The sequence below is a fragment of the Colletes gigas genome, unplaced genomic scaffold, assembly GCF_013123115.1.
Source record: "Colletes gigas isolate AHSC1104 unplaced genomic scaffold, ASM1312311v1 Colletes_gigas_Sc00014, whole genome shotgun sequence".
Taxonomy (NCBI): Eukaryota; Metazoa; Arthropoda; class Insecta; order Hymenoptera; family Colletidae; genus Colletes; species Colletes gigas.
Genome location: NW_025106643.1, coordinates 3,985,476 through 4,006,942, shown reverse-complemented (window position 1 = coordinate 4,006,942; position 21,467 = coordinate 3,985,476). Strand labels below are relative to the sequence as shown.

Below are 21,467 nucleotides of genomic sequence, written 5' to 3'. Positions count from 1 at the left end.
AAATAGGCGTTGACGTGCTCGTTTTCGAGTTATTAAGGAAAAACTGTTGCGAGCGATCGGTCCGACGGTGAAATTTTCCGAGTCCCGCTCCGAACGATCTTCATGGATAAAGGCATGCAGGTTGATACTATTTGCCTTTGATTCTATTAATCATTCAATCTCAATGTCCAAATTAAAGGCATTAGGAACAAACAGCTGTATGCTTTCTTGACTATGCAGTTTTTTTTATCAGATACAGTTCAAATAGTTAAATTCAATAATAATAACTCGAGAGAAATTAATGTTACGTCTGGTGTTCCACAAGGTTCACATTTTGGGACCTCGTCTATTTATAATATATATTAATGAGATTTCTAAGGTATTCCAACACTCTAAATTTTTATCAATCAATTCAAAATGATCTTTACAAGCTTCAATAGTTCCTCACATATTATATCTCTGTACTAAAGGGTTTAAACCCGTCAATAAATGAATAATAATAATAAAAAAACCCCGATAATTTGTACCGTGATATAAGCTGATCTCAAATCTTACATAAATCCCCATTTCTATTGAGACTTTCTCTGATCTCAAGGCGTTATAATGCACCTGCAAACTTTGTGACCATTTACGACTTAGCATACATGTTTAAACAATGATATACGATCGTGAAAAACGTCTTTTAGAGGATTATGTCAGTGTCATTAGCTCGAGCTAGTTCTCTCTCTTTTAATATCGCGAGATCTGTTGATTTTCAATTTGCACTCGCATCAACGTAAGTATGATAGATGCGGGGTGCCGGCTACGAATATTTATGCTAATTTGTTAAGCTCCTTGATAGACGAGTTCACGCGGGAAACACACGGCTGAAACGTCTGAAAGCGTGACAGAGGAGAAACAGCGAACGCATCGATCGTTGTCCACGGATTATCATCGTAATTCTCGCATACAAACGACTACGACTAGCTCGCGATCATGGACTCGGGAACACTTACATTCGGTTACGCGAATGGCTGAACGCGTGTCTTCATTAACCCGCGCCGAACGGAAACGGGGTCATCTTTTTCGTCAACGCTGCTTTATCAATTTTCACCGTTTACGCGAAATCTAGACTAGCGTGAAACATTCACGTTAAATAGACACCGTTTAACCTTTGTCTTTCTAATTTATGTATATATAACAGTTCGTGGTACGAAAGCAAATAAATTTTACTAAATTAACGCAGCTGGGGAAATTTAAATGTTTGTGAAACGGTCAAACTCAATTTCTGGTGCTAATTACCACTTTGCTACCATATCGCAGATTTTATAATGATTGGAGATATTTTTAAGACCGTTTTGTAGCCACAACTACATTGAACATTTTATTTATTTAGAATTATTTAGTTAATTTTATTTATTTTAGTATAAATCCACAGCACGTCTATAGGACTACTCACATGTTAAATAAAATTTAATTTTTCTACAGATGCTCGACACTGTTTTTCCAGATATTAGAACAACAAATCTATGAAAATTTTGAAAACATAGTTTAACATTTCTAGAAACGTAATATCGGTTCGTCTATTATTGAAATAAGCTGTGTACATATTTACTAAAAAATATAAGCACATACGATAAACAAAAAATAGAACAAATATTAAAATCAAAATGGAGGCAAGAGCTTGTTCGACAGGCTTGCTTTAGAAAATATTCTGCAATATTTAAATTGACACTAATGATTTCGAAAATCATCGTCGAAATTATTTGTGATATCGAAGAATATTTCAAACAAAAGTTGACAAATTTTGGGAATACAATTGTTGTATACAATAATTCAAACATATAAAAGTGTTCAATATTTTTTTCTGGTAAAAAAGAACAAAAACAAGGTCACAAGTTGAGACTTTTCAAGCATGCTAAGGTCATTGGCATGTTTAAAACGAAATTATATACTTTGTTTACGCGAAAGTAATTTTAGAAAAGAAATTAACGACCTACAGTCTTCGAGGTTATACTAGGTCACTGAGCTTGTCATTCTATGTGATATAGCGCGCCAACAAATTACAATGACCTTGAAATATTTAAAATTCTTCAACGGATAGAGAATTCACGTCCATTATGCAATATCCATTCACAAAATCTTTAACTTTTCAACGATATTCCATTGATTAGAATCATGTGGAATCAGAAAAATTGATTTAGTAAATTAAATAGAATTATAATGTTTTGATACGTAAAACAAATAAAATCGCAAAGAAATATATTTATACGCGCGTATTCATGAATAAGCTTCTAAAAATATGTAAAACACGAAAACAAAGTTTTCAAGTTAGAAAATGTAAGATACTTTTAAAATTTCTCTGTAAAAATTTACCTGATTAAATAGTAATTCGTTACTTTATTTTATTAAATTTTTCGTATCTAAATTTTTCAACAAAAAGATTATTATAATATACCTCGCTAATATTAACAGTACACTTGAATATCAGATATAAAATTTCGGAGTACACTATGAAAAAAGCTTCTAAAAATATGTAAAACACGAGAACAAAGTTTTCAAGGAAGAAAATGTAAGATACTTGTAAAATTTTACCTGATTAAATAGTAATTCATTACTTTATTTTATTAAATTTCCGAACAAAAAAATTAATATAATATACCTCGCTAATATTAACAGTACACTTGAATAGACTATGAAAAATTTGACTAATTAGTCGCCAAAACTGTTCTCGATATTCACCGATTACGAATCCCATCAAAGTAACACAAAGAAAATTTCGAATAAAGAAGTCAGTATGACTAACCGTTAACGTGGACAATGCAATCTTGGATAACGCTAGCCGAAACACCTGGAACGGAGATTTGACACGTACGCACAAACAATTCTCGGAATAATTCCGCACACTAGTTGAGTAGGCGACTTTGAGCACGGAATAAAATTGATCACTGGTTGGAAAGAAAAAGAGGAAGCAAAGGAGAAAACAAACACATCGGCGATCACACGACCGTAGAATAATGGCGATAATAATGGTACAACGTGTTTCGTTGTTACTCACGGATAATAATCTCAATAGTTGTCGTATTAAAGATTAAAGGAAACTGTAATCCATCACTACCTGAAAATACACCGCAGTTCACTCTCCCCGTTTAAAAACGCTCGAGTCACAGAAATGCGAAAAGTATGTCTTTCAGCACTCGTAAATTTTCATTCGCCGCGTGAAATCAAAGGCTTGAGGATTTCAAGGCGTGGTGAACGAGCGAGAAACACACTCGCGCACAATGATAAATGCTCGAAACATTCTTGCCGAAGCAAACGGAAGCGCCACTTCGCGACAAGGGTAAAACACACAGGTCACGTGAGACCGTTCGAAAATCAAATAAAAGAAAAAAGAAAAAGAGACCAAGTTAAAATCTTTCACTGACCAACGATCCTCGCGTATCGACAATAAATACGGAGTGGCTTTCGAGTACTTTTCTCTTGCCAGTCATAAAACAAGTCACGCGTGCGATCGAAAGCGTGTAATTTCGTATACGACCGTTTTTAAATCACTCGGAGTAACGTACCGTTTCCACTGCTCGTTTGCGTCACCCGTCGCCCAACCGACCGACTTTATCAAACACTTCTACAACCGATACGAGGCGAAGCAATCCCGGAAAAATCCACACGAGACTGATTTCGGGGTAAATGCTCCAGAAACCACCGCACGAAAAAACGTCACCCCCGTTTATGCCCTTCCCCGGAATCGAGGTTATGTTTTACCTGTCACGCGTTCTTATTCTGCTCAGCGAGCTTCGTCTCACTCCGTGCAACCTCGACAGCCTTCTCGGCGACACACTTAAACATTATCCTCCACGCCACAGTCCGAATTGTATTTTTTCCCGTCGGTTCACTGGCACTAGTTTTGACACTCCGATTCTCGGCCGCAAAATCGTATCGAACAGCTCTCCACTCACGTGATCACAGAACCGCACACGCGCACGCGTCCTCCCGCTTGGAGAGACGATCATTCGGCGAACTGACCCAGACTGTGATTCAGCGCGCTGGAGAGAGTCGTCGGTCGTTCCCGAGCGCCGAGAACGCTCGAACCCGGCCGAACTAGCCCGAACACCACCGAGTCTGCGCGGACGTGCACGAACGCGTCCGATCAAGCATGCGCCAGTCGAACGTTTATTCGACACCACGCTGCCCCGTCATGGTTTGAGGGGGTGTCGCGTGACCACGAAGTAGCGAAACACTATACTGTCTGGCACGAAGGCTATAGCCGTTATCTTTTTTCTTTCGTTCTTGATCGTGAGATCTCTACCCATAGACTCCGAAGCGTCGAAGAAACGAGAGCGCGATCGTTCGGCTCCCTTCACTCTCGATCCTCTCCTAACTCGCTGCTTCTTTTTTTTTTCGTTCATCGTGAATAGCAATGAACCACGATAGAGGCAAATACTCCCGTAACCGGCGCGCGGCGATCCAGCGGGACGAGTTTCACCCGAAAGCGAGAGCGAGAGAGCGAGAGCGTGTTACCGCAGTTTCTTCCTAATCGGCGCGATGCGCGTTCTCACGTATTTTTCTGTCGTCCCCCGAGAGAAAGCTCCGAGCCTTCGATGGAATGCATACCCCGTCGTAAGCGAGCAATACGCCCGCCCGCGCTCACCGAACACGAGTCTCGTTTCGACCGACAAGGATACGCGTAAACGCGACGGGAGAAGCACGAGTTACGATATACATTCTCATCCAGCGCGCGCGATCGAGCACGGGCGTCTGTACACACGAAGTGGGTACGTCCGTTCCATGCCGCTCGAGGTGCTCTCCTTTGTAGATCGAGGTGTTACGCGATACGGACGTGTAACGCGATACATCCTTCAACACGAAGAAGCGTATACAGGCCCAGGCTCCCTGGACATCGAGGAACTCTGTCGGATCGCTCGCGCGTGAAGCAAAGGAATATCGCTTTTCGACGAGCTTTCCTTTCTTTCCTCTTTCGCCAAATCCTGTTTACGCTACTGTCGCGCGTTCCGTCGAGCCAAGATGAAAAATCTCCAACAACGGCCGCTAAATTGCCGTTCTATTTTACATATCTGAGCCATTAATTACAGTCTCGGAATGGACACCGTTGCATTATCTCGGTAATTGACCGGGGAAATTAATTGCATTTATTGGGGCACGCGAACCGCGCGAAGGCGCGCATTACAAAACACCGAGCCAGCAATTTTGTTTATCTTCGTCGTAATTTATATTCCCTCGAATGTGATATTTAAACGCCCGCGACCGAATCGACGTCGTTGCTCGCGATTCGAACGACGATCGATGGGAACCGCCGTGTAATTTCGGGGTCTTTCGCCCGTTTATCGGCACGCGTTTCCTTTTTAACGCGGGGACAGCGACGACGATCGTCTCCGCGACGAGACGAGACGTATTCCGAGAGTATCATTATCGTAACATCCGTTTCGGTCGTTGCGTCTGATAAGATAGGATAGGCGTACCGCCGCCTACATTCACCGGTTGAACGAAAGCTGGACCAAGTCGTTCTCTTTCCCTTTTGATTTATTTATAGCACCATGAAACTTTTATCCGATGATTTATCAGGACTGTGAAAGTTCAAAGTACGATACTGCTTTGTTAAACGATACGACGGGGGAAAAAATTGGAGGATCTCGTTTACAGAGGTCTCTGGAGATGTCGGGGATGAGAGACGTACTACGTTGTGGCGTAATATTGGATTGCTCGAAAAGTGGTTTTGTTTTCTTACCAACAGAAATGTTAATTGTATTTTTAACCAGTATTTTCATTAAACAGGCTGTTCTGCTATTCCTGGGGAAAATTTTAATGGAAGATTCTGGAGGCCAAAATAAGACAAAAATCAAGAATACCAATTTCTTGACTTCGTTAAAAAGTTATTAAAAACTTAAATTAAAAGGTTTCAAATCGTTCGTAAAAAAATTATTTTCGGTTGCGGGTGTCAATCACGATCATTTTTGGTCATTAGACATATCCTCGAAATCCTACTTACTTTCGAGAAAAAAATTCAAGAATGTATGCAATTTTTCGACAAAACTAAAATATTTCAAAGCGTTCTAGAAAAATTATTTTCGGATGCAGGGGTCGATTACAATCATTTTTGGTCATTACACATACCCTCGAAATACTAACCATTTTCGAGAAAAAAATTCCTTACCGAAAATATAATTTCAGGCCCAGAAAAGTCACTCCAAAATTTCAAGCGTATCATTAAAACGTTATAACTTCTGAACGGATTGAAGGATTTTAATGTTTCAAGCGGCAAACAACGCGTATTTTGGCGAAGAATACGTAGAAATTCTAACAATATTGAAAAAGTTGTTCTTTGACCTCGTAAAGTGAGAAAAACTCCATAAAAATGGTCCAATTTAATAAACAACCATAACTCCTACAATGGTTAATATATTTCAATGAAACTTTTTTCTGTAGTTGAGCTCATGGATACCTACAAAAAAGTAGTAGACAACTTTTCTATAGGGCGTCAAACAAAATTACTAGAAATGAAAAACGATTTTTAAGAAAATTCGACAGGGAGGTATAGGTAAAAATTTCGAATCGTTCTAAAAAAATTATTTCTAGGTTCTGGGGTCAGATATAATCATTTTTAGTGAATACATATACCCCCGAAATCCTACGCACTTTCGAGAAAAAAATTCAAGAAGGTGCCTAAATTTTTCGACGAAAAAAAAAAATTTCATATCGTTCTAAAAAAATTATTTTTAGCTACGGGGGTTAATTACAATAATTTTTGGTGAATAGACATACCCCCGAATTCCGGCAGATTTTCGAGAAAAAAATTCATTACTATCGGAAATTTAAATGTTAATAACTTTTTAACGATGCCTCCATCAACAAATTGGTATTCTTGATTTTCGTCCTATTTTGGCCTCTAGAATCTCCCATTATAATTTTTCCCAGGGGTTACTGAATACCCTGAATATGTATTATGCATTACAATACATATAATATTATATATTTGCATAATACGAGTAATACAATCGAATTTGGTTATAATGAGGAAGGATATAGAGAAATGGCATTCGTAATGAACAAAACATCCATGAATATTCTCATATTCATTTTTATAACTAGCGTACCGGATGAACGTATCGCCCAAATTGTATATTTGTGAAACATCAAAGTGAAATCGTTAGAGATACATCAATTTTCAGAGTTATAATCAAAACACTACTTAAAACTATGTTCTTTTAACGAGACAAATTGTGTTTAATACCAAGTATTATTTCAACATTAAATTACTTTCCAAAATGTTTAATCGTCTTATTAACGTATAAACTATTGCTCGAACAAGTTCTTTTTTACCAATTCATCCAAATTATCTACATTCCAAATATAAAATAAATACAATTAATTAATGTTCAACCCTTTAACGACCTAGTAATGGCCAAATATTATTTTTGTAACTGTATAACCATTAAACTGTACTTGAAACATAAATTTGCGTTTTTTCATCAACGACAGAAACCATTATACAAAAATGAATATTTACTATCGAATGTAATTATTTTGGTATTAGAAAATATTTGGAAACCTCGTCATCAGCTTCACGCAAAAATGTATGACAAACAATGGCGTAAGCAACGCAAACTGAAAGTGAATATTCTGTGTTATCGAATGTAATTATTTTGGTGTTAGAAAATATTTGGAAGCCTCGAGTCAGCTTCACGCAAAAATGTATGACAAACAATGGCGTAAGCAACGCAAAAATCCTGAAACCTTGGGAAATATGATGTCTGAAACAAATATGTTTGAAAAACTTAACACCCTGTTGCATTTTCGCGTGAACGACAGTTAACGTGGTTAATTACAAAGGGTGGACAAACTCGAAGTATGAATTGGTCGTAACCGGGAAGGGAAGCGCAAAAGCTTTCCCGGGGCCCAGTGTGGCGTTTGAAAAAGGCTCGTTTAAAGTGTCCAAGGAGCGTTATGCACGTTCCACGTGAGCCTACCTGTACAACGGATCAAAGAGACCTGGTGGACGGAGTGGAGGTTAGTCAACGAAAGAGAAAGGAGTGCAAGGGAGACGGAGAATCAGACGCGTACTACAGGATAGGTAAGAGAGATACGGTCGTTGGCCGGTTCGGGCAAGGCTGCTGGCAAGGAGAACCAGGGCTGTAGTTGCAAATAAAACATACGGGCGCTTCGTCGACACCGGGTGTAATAACGGAGTGGCTTCGTATAAAATACGGCGCTGGGTGCTTTCGTTGTTTTCCCCAAGCCCGGCGCTCGAACCGGTTTTCGAGTTTAAAGGGGTGGTTCGTTACCGTTAAAAATCCTTTTACGCGGGAAGAAAAAGACGCGATGCAATTATCGTTGGACGCGAAAAGTCGGCCACCGGCGTTACGGAGTCGTCCAATAAAGCACCGATTAAGAGATAGCTCCTATACACCATATTAATCCGTCCTGTTCGCTACCGAAATAATCGTCTCGCGGTACGGGAAGAAAAGAAAGTGAAACGGATAATCTGGTTGGCACGAGAATTCGTACGAGTGTTTTTTACACGTTCGAGGAGGATGCAAAATTAGAGCACCGAGGAAAAAACAAGCAGTAATACGTATAATGACGATGAAAACCGTTCCACGCTTTCACGATAAGTGCTCTTCGGCATTAATCCTTGCCCGTCACTTCTCATCGAACGAAATCAATTTATTATCGAAGGCCTCGCGAGCATTCCCCTCCTGCGGTAGGCTCGTATTTCTGCTCGTAATTTCCAATCTCCAGGCGCAACGCGAATTTCGTTTTTCGCGCGAAAAACAAAATCTTACGAGGGACCCGCCCCGTAAATCCATTCCTGATTTTTACGATCGAAAAAATTCGCGCGGACTTAATCCGGATGCAACGGATCGTAATAACGAGGATACGATCGTAGCGTGCAAAACTAACGTCGCGTAATTAGCGAATGTCAGAAAGGCACTTGAAAAAAAGAAGGGAATATAATAACGAGACTAACATTGCGAATCGCTTATATTAACCACGTATCAGAAAAAGATAATTCGGTTTTACAAAACCATCGGTATGGTCAAAGGTATTTAAAAACGACATTAAGTGCTATAATTTATTATATATACTCCTTCTTATTGGGTTCGTAGTCGTTAATGAGTTTTGTAGCTAATGCTTTTTAACGAGACTTTGGATTTATATGAAATTGCATGATTTTTATCGAACTCGAAAAATGATCCAAAGAAATTCTAATTTGGTACTGTTTTATACGAAATTTATATATTTGTTGGTCTTTATTTGGGACAATTTGATTTAAATAAAGGCTTTCTTTGCTTTCTTTAGGTATTATTTATCTTATTTTTCAAGAATCTAAGCGTAAATCAGTTTTTATTCAGGGTTGACACATAACTATAGTGCTCTGTTGCTTAATTCGTTCGTGCAAACTAATTTTTCAAATCAAATGAAATGTTTGACTTTAAAATTTAAAAAAAAAAAAAGAATCAGGAATAGATTATGTTTATTACTGTGCATTTTACATTCATTTATAAAAATAAATGTTCATGTGGCGAAATTGCAGACAATAATGATCATCATAATTTATACCCGGTCACTTTTTATTTTGATAATTAATGTGTTTTTTGTAATTGGATATTTATTTTTCCTGTATTTCTAAATGCACTCAAACACCTGTCATTAGGAAGAAAACTAAAGATTTTTACAAGCGAATAAAACACATAACTATCCGTTTTATAGTTAAAACCCGATTGGTATTATTTTCTCGTTCGCCTGAGTGTGTCCAATTAAAATATTATTGCGAGTACAAATAATTGACGAAAACCACGTGTATTAAGTCTACGAAAAAACACTGGTTGAGCAAGTCTTCCACAGTGGTACTGGCGACCAGTCAAACATAAAGCGAAAAACAAATAGTTTTATCAGTGACTTTAAATAATATGATTCATACCTTAGGAAAAGATAAAAATGATACTTTTGACGTTTTTACGTTGCATGATTTGCTCTAAATACTTTTTAGAAAAAGATTGAACCGGAAATACCTACTGGAATGACTTTTGAGTTTTGGGTTTTGGGTTTTGGGTTTTGGAGACTTTTGGGTTTTTAAAAAACATAACCATAGATTCATACTTCGCTAAAGATCGCTGGAAACCTTATAGAAAGCATAATACATCAAAATAAAGAACTGTCTATTAGATCGAATTCAAAACTAGAAATAATTTACAGTAGAATTCTACTAAAGTTCGATTATTTTTAAATAAATTTTTAAGGAAGAGAAAAACCAAGGGATTTTTATTTAACACGTTCACTGCCAGATGAAAACTGTATAATATTCTGCAAGATTAAAATGAATAATAATAATAATTTACAGTAGAATTCTACTAAAAGTCGATTATTTTTAAATAAATTTTTAAGGAAGAGAAAAACCAAGGGATTTTTATTTAACACGTTCACTGCCAGATGAAAACTGTATAATATTCTGCAAGATTAAAATGAATAATAATAATAATTTACAGTAGAATTCTACTAAAAGTCGATTATTTTTAAATAAATTTTTGAGGAAGAGAAAAACCAAGAGATTTTTGTTTAACACGTTCACTGTCAGATGAAAACTGTATAATATTCTGTAAAATTAAAATTTTGATTTTACACCATTGTAAGCTACATAACCTAAAATTTGTTTCAGTGTTTATTCTCGTAACGCAACAACAGCGTAAATAAAACAGATATTTTAAGAAGTAAATTTCAAATAAAACACTTAACTCGATCGAGTCATTTCATTTTAAAATATCACTAATAATTTTTATTATCCAACTAAAAATTAACTTTTCTTATTATTAAATAACTTTTTTTTTATACCATAACGCTATTTCATAAGAATTTCATTGTGTTTCATTTTAAGATATCACTATAGTCAATTTTTATTATGAAACTAAAAATTATACATAATTATTAATAATTTCTTTTTTGTTGGGAGCTGCTGGTAACAAAATTGAAATATAATTCGGAGTGCAAAGGGTTAAAGAAAACTAGAGTCAACATTTCAAAATGGAGAACGGTGGCTTTCACACCATTGTAAGCTACATAACCTAAAATTTGTTTCAATACTTATTATAACCTTGTTAAAATTTACAAATTCCATCCAAATTTATTTCCTTCGACGTCTTAACTTGAAAATTAATTGTTCTAGTATCATAGTGGTAAATCCTGTCTCATATATGGGTGACGTGGCAGTAAAAGTGTTAAAGAAAACTGGAGTCAAATTGTCAAGATGGAGGAAGGTGGCTTTCACACCATTCAAAGCTACATAACCTACAATTTGTTTCTTATACTCATAACCTTGTTAAAATTTACAAATTCCATCCAAATTTATTTCCTTCGACGTCTTAACTTGAAAATTAATTGTTCTAGTATCATAGTGGTAAATCCTGTCTCATATATAGGTGACAGTCAAAGTGTTAAAGAAAACTAGAGACAAAATTTCAAAATGGAGAACGGTGGCTTTCACACCATTGTAAGCTACATAACCTAAAATTTGTTTCAGTATATATTCTCGTAATTTTGTTAAAATTCCATCCAAATTTATTTCCCTCGACGACTTAACTTGAAAATTAATTTTTCTACTATCATAGTGATAAATCTCACCCATATATGGGTGACGTGACAGTCAAAGTATTAAAAAAAACCACAAAAAAATTGTCAAAATGTAGAAAGGTCGCTAAACCACAAAATTAGCCAACACAGAAAATATTTAAAAAGTCACCAGGTTTTAAGCGCCGTTTAAACTAAAGAAAAATAAACCTATCGAACTTGTTACGTGTTCCCCGATCGAGGTTGCTGAAAGAAAAAAAGGCCAGGCAGCGAAAAGTAGAATTGTTTGCGCATTCGCGCGGATATCGGCGCATTAACGCGTTCCACTCTCTCCGAACCGCGTCACGGATTACGAGGTTGCGAGCAATATCTTCGAAACGCAATGAACAATCCCGGGGTCCGGGGTCCGGGCTCTACGCACGGCAAAAGGGTATTACAGCCCTGAGAGCAACTCGCCGTCGCCGTTTCGCCATATAATTCTGAGACGCGGAATTCTGTTCGATCCTCGCTACGCAAGTATCCCGTGCACCGAAGTATCGGTACAAAGGAACTCCAAGGACAAAAGGATAGTTCGCGCTGTAGCTTGACACGAAGGATACGGAATCCTTTCCTTAAATCCGACCTGAAATTGCCGGGCTCGGATTCCGGCCCACGGAGAGGGACACGTTGGGAGAAAATAACGCGTCCACACAAAAGTACAAAGTGCCGGGCGAGTCAAGAAGAAGGCAGAAAGGACGATGAACAAGAAGGGGCCGAAAAGGTGGCGGTTGAAAGTGTGTGGGGGGTGGTGAGGTGGATAAATCGATAAACGCCTTCCACTGTGTCCGCGCGGAGGCTCAATTAATGGAATAATAATGCTGACTATGCGCGCGTAGAAGGAGTTCCGTTACAAGATATCAGCTTGGAATTTAGCAAACAACAATTATCTCCGTTCACTCGTCCGTAACTTTCCCGTTGTCGCGGCGTTGTCTCCTACCTCCGGTAACTAATTCTCATATCGCAGATGGTACCGCCAGTTAAAACTTCTGCCCGCGGACCCGAAGTTCATTCGTGCTTGACTTTCGACGCGATAGGGGAGCATTCGGAAACTTAGACAAACGGTGACCTACCCAGAACCAGGAACTCTGGTCCGTCGGATGAACACCCGGAGTTGAGGGTGGGGGGTAAACTGACCTAGAAAACGGCGAAACAGAACCGTCGAAATACCGGCGCGCGCGCTGGCTTTTGTCCATCAAGAGATGGAATTCAGTTAGCGAGATTACTCCGACTGACCGTTCGATTTCCTCTCACGGAAATTGAGAAAAATTTCGAGTCGATAACGAGGTCGTACGATTCCCCCGACTACGCTCGGCTATCGTAAAAATTGATATCTTTTACCAGGGATTACGAGACGCGGCTTGCATTTATTAAGAGATCCAGCCCGATCTATACCGCAACTTTTCAGGCTACACGGTTTCGGATTAAAGTTGCATGGTTTTTAGGGTGGTATAGTAATCGGTCTTATTGCCTTCTTTTATCAAGATACTTCAGTGTTTTAAATAGAATGATTAATGTTTCTTCCTATATTTGGATCAAGCATTAAATTCTACGTAAAAAAGTACTACATCAAATGGAGTCTGCAAAAAATAATTACTTAGATACTAGAAATACATTTTCATATCATGAAATCGATGTTATTTTCTTTTTTTATCAAGGTACAAAATTCACTTTCACTCTTTTAAATAGAATTTAGATCGAGCATTAAATTCTACATAAAAATGTATCATCTCAAATGGAGTCTGCAAAAAATAATTATCGAGATACTAGAAATACATTTTCATATCATAAAATCGATGTTATTTTCTTTTTTTATCAAGGTACAAAAGTCACTATCACTTTTTTAAATAGAATGGTTAATATTTCTTCCTATATTTGGATCAAGCATTAAATTCTACGTAAAAAAGTATTATATCAAATGGAGTCTGCAAAAAATAATCATCGAGATACTAGAAATACATTTTCATATCATAAAATCGATGTTATTTTCTTTTTTTATCAAGGTACAAAATTCACTTTCACTCTTTTAAATAGAATTTAGATCGAGCATTAAATTCTACATAAAAATGTATCATCTCAAATGGAGTCTGCAAAAAATAATTATCGAGATACTAGAAATACATTTTCATATCATAACATCGGTTTTATGTTATTTTCTTTTTTTATCAAGACACAAAAGTCACTTTCACTTTTTTAAATAGAATTTAGATGGAGCATTAAATTCTACATAAAAAAGTATTATCTCGAATAGACTCTGCAAAAAATAATTATCGAGATACTAGAAATACATTTTCATATCATAAAATCGATGTTATTTTCTTTTTTTATCAAGGTACAAAAGTCACTATCGTGTGATCTATCGATTCGTGACTATTGTAAATCAATTTTAGGACTTAATATTGATATTTGCCTAAAATAAGTATTCCTGTGCAGTGATTTTTGTTTCCCATTAAATCATACGAGAAAATAATTTCGTTATCCGCGTGTTTTTCTTTAATTCTATCAAATGAAAGTAAATTGGAATATCATTATTTTAAATTACAGGCACTGTAACAAAATTTCAGATACTTTTTGTTTTTCATTATTATGGAGAGTTTAGTTCCCATAATTTATGCTCCATACGTTAGTTGAATTCACAGTGCCTATAGATTTTGTAAAACTGGGGATCGTTAATTATTTCGTCTTCTGAATACGGGTCGCGAGTGAAAAAAAAGTTTAAGAAACGCTGCTGAAGAGATTTCTACGGCTGAGGTATGAAACGTGAAAGACGAGGAGTAACGAAAGGAGCCATCGAAGCTTGTTAACACGTCGACTGCCAAAGCCAATTTTATAAAACTTTCCTGGGGCTTTAAGTTTCCTTATAATTTAGATTTTTAATTAGATACTTCTATTTCGTACGATTTGATCAAAGCTTTCGCCCTTTCAAACGTCATTTTTTTTAAGAATTTAATGTCCCGAAAGGCGAATAACGCGTATTTTGGTGAGGAATATATAGAAATTCCAAAAATATTCGAAAACTTGTTTCTTAATCCTGTAAAGTGAGAAAAACCCCCATAAAAATGGTCCAATTTTCAAACAGCCATAACTCCTACAATAGTGAACATATTTCATCGAAATTTTGAGGGGAATTTGAGCTAATGGATACCTACAAAAAAGTATTAAACAATTTTTCTGTACAGCACCATCCACATTTATTAAAAATGAAAAACGAATTTTTAAGAAGCTTCGATAGGTGCCTAAATTTCTCGGCGAAAAAAAATTTCAAATCATTCTGGAAAAATTATTTTCGGTTGCGGGGGTCAATTACAATCATTTTCGGTCATTGTACATACCCCCGAAATCTTACCCACTTTCTAGAAAAAAATTCGAGTAGGTACTGAAATTTTTCGACGAAATTAAAATATTTCAAACCATGCTAAAAAAATTCTATTTAGTTACAGGGGCCAATTACAATCATATTTGGTGAATACATATACCTCCAAAATCCTACCCACTTTCGCGAAAAAAATTCGAGAAGTTATGAAATTTTTCGACGGAAAAAAAAATTCCAAATCATTCTGGAAAAATTATTTTCGGTTGCGGGGGTCAATTACAATCATTTTTGGTCATTGTACATACCCCCGAAATCTTACCCACTTTCTAGAAAAAAATTCGAGTAGGTACTGAAATTTTTCGACGAAATTAAAATATTTCAAATCATGCTAAAAAAATTCTATTTAGTTACAGGGGCCAATTACAATCATATTTGGTGAATACATATACCTCCAAAATCCTACCCACTTTTGCGAAAAAAATTCGAGAAGATGTAAAATTTTTCGACGGAAAAAAAAATTCCAAATCATTCTGGAAAAATTATTTTCGGTTGCGGGGGTCAATTACAATCATTTTTGGTGAATAGACATACCTCCGAAATCCTGCACATTTTCGAGAAAAAAATTCTTTAAAACATTAAACGTTAATAACTTTTTAACGAAACCTCCATCAAAAAATTGGTATTCTTGATTTTCGTTCTATTTTGGCCTCTAGAATCCCTCATTAAAATTTTTCCCAGGGTTGGCTGAGCACCCTGTATAATCAATCAACAGAGTTCACGCTAAGGTATAGTATTTCGTCTTCAAGGAGCACTTTGGGCAAGAGTATTCAGCACTCAAAGGTTCAAAGATACCCAGTGTCCCTCGACAACGCTGTACAACCCCAGTAAGCACCAAGTGGACAAAGGTTTGCTCGAAGAAACACCCCCAAAACGAGAAACTTGGCATCTCACTAATTTGTTAATCGTATATTCTACAAGTATACCCAAAACCCATTAAAAGATTCATTAAAGATTCACTAACGATTTACTAAACCCTTACTGAAGTTTACCAACACATCAATATACATAATACGACAGTCATGCATATAAGTAGCATACTAGATCAGTTGCTCGTACATTAATAACCACAAGTTATCACAATCGTACAGTGAATAACTCCAATCAGCTCCGTCGATATTAATTTTAGATGATTTCAAGTCGAAACTGTTATTAGTACCAAAACTTCAGCGATCGAAATAATTTGTACCGTGATCAATGCGTGGAAAAAATTCTACAAAGCAACTTAATTTTACGATCAACCGTGTTCCATGGCTCGCGTTTGATACAGATTGATCCGATAATTTCGATCGACGGAGCACACAGTTCGAAATCACGACGGGGGTAAAAAAAAAAAGCAATTATTTTCGTCGAACGACAGAGGACGATTCGAAACGAATTCTCCATGCATGACGAAAGTGCCTACAAAGTCAAGAGCGCGCATCTGTTCGCCGAGGTAAATTAAAAATAATTACTGTACGCCGTGAAACGAAGCGATAACAATTCGATTACGATCCCAGCACGATGCTGGGGGAGGGGTTCGACCAGCGCGGACCTTTGCATCACGAATTTCCATTATCGAAATCTTTAATCTAGATCCGCTCTCGACCTACCGACGCTGATTTCATCTTTACACCCTTCGAGCATTCCGTTCCTGCGATTTAACCCCCGATAAATCCGCCTTGTTATAAACTCGGTCGCCACGGACCAGGGAAAAATAAAAATTTCAATGCAAAAGGGCAGAAAGTAATTCCCCCGATTTTTATTTCGATCGGGCGTGTGTTTTCCTCGTCGAACGCGATTTAGAAAACATCGACTTCGACCATAAAACCATAAAACCGTCTGCGCGAAGGATGAGGGAATCTTTTGTGTACATTTCGTTCTCTGTCGCTGGTTGTCCTACGAACCTTGGTAAATATACCCTTGCTCTATTTATTATTATCGTTTCAACTGATACTGGAAGCTTCAACGTAATGGGAAGAATGAAGTCCTTATTTTGTATTGGGAGAATATTTCGTTCCACGACCCTACTTTATCGTCTATAAAGAGCAGAATTATATATTTATAGTGCTAACTTTGCACGTGGGTTGTGCTAATAAAAATAAACAGCGTTGGTAAACAAAAAACTAATCGTTTTCAAATATATAAATATAACAAAATTTATACTCGTTGTCAACCTATATACTATAACTTTTGTTATAGAATACACCCTGTATATAATAAAAAAAAGTTTACACAAACATGTGCCTTATTTGATCTTGTTCCTGAGTCCACGTTGTGTCACAGTTTTTCAACCTGGTTAAAAATAAAAACGCAACTGGACTGAAATGGAACATAAATTACATCCAACGACCAACATCTATTGAAATTTTTTCCAGTAATTCGTGCAATTAATTTGTCGACTTTCCAATGGAAAAACAAGAAGCTATCAAAAAATTGTACACTGAAAAAAATGGTTCAGCACAGTTTGTTCAAATAGGCCACACATGTTATTTACACTAAATGATAAAATAATATAACAATGTAACAGCAAGTGGGAATGAAATAACTAACATATGGTCGGGAAAGATAATATAGAAAAATATCTTCCGCCTTCCCCATGTTGCACAAAGTTTCAGATAGTATCATAGTATTCAATAGTATCCATTCGTTCGAGTAAATCGATCAAGTAGACGAACTTGCTCGAATAATCTAGTTATTCGGGGCATCCCTCGAACAATGGAGAACTCGACTTCGTCGGACAGAAACGTAAACACATTCAATGATGGAGTCGAGTCTCGACGCGAAACGCGATGTAAACAAACAGTTATAACTACGGTAAAAACGATTTATAGCACTTGTTTCTTGTGTAAACTTTCATTTAAGATACATACTTCACTCGTTTATAGTGTTCGGCCACCTTTAGCAAAAATTTTAATGAGCGATAGTAGAGGCCAAAATAAGACGAAAATCAAGAATACCAATTTGTTGATGGAAGCTTCGTTAAAAAGTTATTAACAATTAAATTCAAAAATTTCAAATCGTTCTGGAAAAATTATTTTCGGTTGCGGGGGTCAACTACAATCATTTTTGGTGAGCACACATACCTCCGAAATCCTATCTACTTTCGAGAAAAAAAATCGAGTAGGTGCTGAAATTTTTCGGCGAAAAAAAATTTTTCAAATCGTTCTAAAAAAATTATTTTCGGTTGCGGGGGTCAATTACAATCAGTTTTTGTCATTAGACATACCCACGGAATCCTGCCCACTTTCGAGAAAAAAAATAGAGAAGGTGTGAAATTATTCGAGAAAATTAAAAAATTGCAAATCGTTGTGGAAAAATTATTTTCGGTTGTAGGGTTCAATTACAGTCATTTTTGGTGAATAGACATACCCCCGAAATCTCGCGCAATTTCGAGAAAAAAATTCAGTAAGGGCGGCACTTTAAACGTTAATAACTTTTTAACGAAGCTTCCATCAACAAATTGGTATTCTTGATTTCCGTCTTATTTTGGCCTCTACTATCGCTCATTAAAATTTTTGCTAGAGGTGGCCGAACACCCTGTATAACAAAAAAAGAACATTTATAAAAATTTCAAATTTATACAAATACTTTTGTCCTTGAATAATATGGGTTTAAAACACATTTTTATGTTTAAAAAAACATTGAAAAAACATCTTGTTTCTTATATGAAAACACGTGTTGGAGCAAATTTGTTTAATTCAAAGCTAAAAATACAATTATGACTCGTGTTTGTTTTCTCTCAGAATATCCTTCGCTTAAATTAATACGTGCAAAAATGAACATTTTGCAAACCTATATTCGTGACTAATAAACACGTGTTTCAAAGCCATATTACGTATAGACAAAAGTATTGGTGCAGATTTGACAATTTTTACACTCACTAATTTAAGCGTAACCATAATTACAATTAAGTCATAATTCTATTCTTAAGTTTGAGTCGAACAAATTTGTCGTGACACACTTTTTCGTATAAATAGCAACTATTACAGCCACATTTTTCAATAGTTATAAACGTTCGTATACGGAATCGCATACCTCATGTGCTTATGCAATGGTACTTATGTTAATCAGTCTACATATAGCCCGAGCGTCTCGCGAGAAGAGTCGAAGGCAACACAAGAGTGAGAAAGAGAGAAAGCAATGGCGGTTCGTTCTGTCTTTTTTTAACCTGTGAATTGGTGAGAGGAGATACGAGAAAGTTGTGCCACGTGGCGTGAAACCTCCCCTTATCGATCCTCAGTCGTCTTCTAAAGATGGAATTCATTCTATAATCGAAGCTGTTATGGTTTTTTCACCGAGTTGTGGATCAACAGTTGATACTGGTCGAAGCTTTCGGAATGGTTTCAAAAGAGATTTACTCTCCCAGAAATTTCAATCGCTATCAACTGTCGCAACCAAACAATCGGATAAATGGTCGTTTGTATTTTATTCGTTATTCGACGTTCTCATCTGAATAAAAAGTTTCCCCATTTTTGTAACGCATGAGAGATAGAGAGCACGATCATTGGTCTACGAGGTCTGTTAAAATAATAACCGAACTTTTTCAAAATTAAAATCAGTGCTGAAAGGACGCCTTTTTGACTCAATCGAAGACATTAAGAAAAAAGGATGTTCCAAAAGAAGCTTTCCAGAAATGCTCCGTAAAATGAAAACATCTCTGAAACAAGTGTGTGAATAAAGCAGAGGAGTACTTTGAAGAACACAAAGAGCAATAAGTTACCCATTAAATGAAAAAATATTTTTTAAAAATAGTTCGATTACATTTTGAACAGACCACGTATCTCTGTCCTTTGTAACGCGCAGTTTGCGTCTGCATAAGTTTACGAACAGAGCGAGATATGCTCGACTGAAACTTCGAACGCTCGAGTACCTATGCAATTTACCTTGCTCGGAACAACCTTCCAGAATTGAGAAAGAAAAACGGAGGGAACAAGGTGAAATCGTCGAGGAGCGAATTTAAAAGGGAAACGGTACGTTATGTTCTGATTGACGGGATCGTAAAACCTAGACGGCAAAAACGCCGATGCGACACGCCCAACGAAAATTTCCCTCGCGCTGAAATGAAAGCGGTACCTCCATCCGCTCGAATCCCGGCAATTCGACGAGTTCCAGTTTCTACGAGGTTCCCTTAGCGCATCTACTCAGACCCCTCGTCCGGGGCAAACGGTTACGATTTCGAAATTCGTACTTCTACGCGCGCAGCTGCAGGCCTGCATTCTCTTAACGACGGTAATGAAGCCGGTGGTCCCTCTGTCGCCGCCTTCGACCGGGCGTTTCTCTTTGCAATTCCTTTGGTCCCGCTAAAATCAAGCGAAGAGGCTCTTGGCCCCGTAACAACTCGGCCCCACCCACCGAAAAACTTCGAAAACATTCGAACCGTTCTAAATTGCACAACATTCGTTGTTCCTCGTCGCCCGGTTCTACGTTTTATCGCGTGCAAGATTTATTTATTAACAAAATGTTAAATTCATTCCTGGACTAGCTTCTACCTATAACCTACATTTAAAAAAAGAAGAGGAGATACAGTAATCCCACACTAATGTTCGATATTGTTTTCGATATTCTAGCTTGTTTACAGCAATTACGAATTAATCATCGAAGGAACAAAACTAACGTTTTCATATTTTCCAATTGACAACCATGAAATTAGTTTAATCACATTGCTGAGCTTTCTCCAATGAAAATGATACCAAACGCGGCCATATTTGCTCTTAAAAGTAAGATTTAAAAGAGGAATGCTTAACTTTTTTTGATAGTAATGTAAATAAGCAGAGAAATACTAATAAAAGTGAAAAAAAAGTAGCACTATAATGCAAATATAAAAAAAGATACACAACATTATTTTTGATATTAATAATCTATTAAAACCTTGAGAGAAATTTATTTATGAAGTAGAGTACTTACGTAGAGTGTCAAACAAATTTATTAAAGATCAAAAACGAATTTTTAAGAAAAATCGACAGGTGGACAAATTCGACGAAATTAACAAATTTCAAATCATTCTAAAAAAATTATTTTTATCTACGGGGGTTTATTACAATAATTTTTGGTTGATAGACATACCCCCGAATTCCTAACCATTTTCGAGAAAAAAATTCAGAAAGCGCAGAGATTTTTCGGCGAAAAAAAAATTTCAAATCGTTCTAAAAAAATTATTTTTAGCTACGGGAGATAATTACAATAATTTTTGGTGAATATACATATCCCCGAATTCCTAACCACTTTCGAGAAAAAAATTCGAAAGACGCAGAAATTTTTCGGCGGAAAAAAAATTTCAAATTGTTCGAAAAAAAATTATTTTTAGCTACGGGGGTTTATTACAATAATTTTTGGTTGATAGACATACCCCCGAATTCCTAACCATTTTCGAGAAAAAAATTCAAGTAGATGCTGAACTTTTTCGGCGAAATCAAAAACTTTCAAATCGTTTTAAAAAAATTATTTTTAGTTGCAGGAACCAATTACAATCATTTTTAGTGAATAGACATAACCCCAAAATTCTAACCATTTTCGAGAAAAAAATTCAGAAAGTGTAGAAATTTTT

At 36.5% G+C, this 21,467-nt stretch overlaps 1 protein-coding gene across 5 annotated transcripts in view; it reads right to left on the bottom strand.

Annotated features, from left to right (window-relative positions):
* Positions 1-21,467, bottom strand: part of LOC122399682 (plexin-A4) — an 817,700-nt gene that overhangs the window by 741,287 nt on the left and 54,946 nt on the right. Inside the window, exon 1 of one of the 5 annotated variants that reach the window (XM_043400547.1) lies at positions 3,525-3,971. The exons of 2 other annotated variants lie outside the window; for them this stretch is intronic. The gene's annotated coding sequence lies outside the window, so the exon portion shown is untranslated. 2 more of the 5 variants (XM_043400545.1, XM_043400549.1) reach the window with 2 other exon arrangements.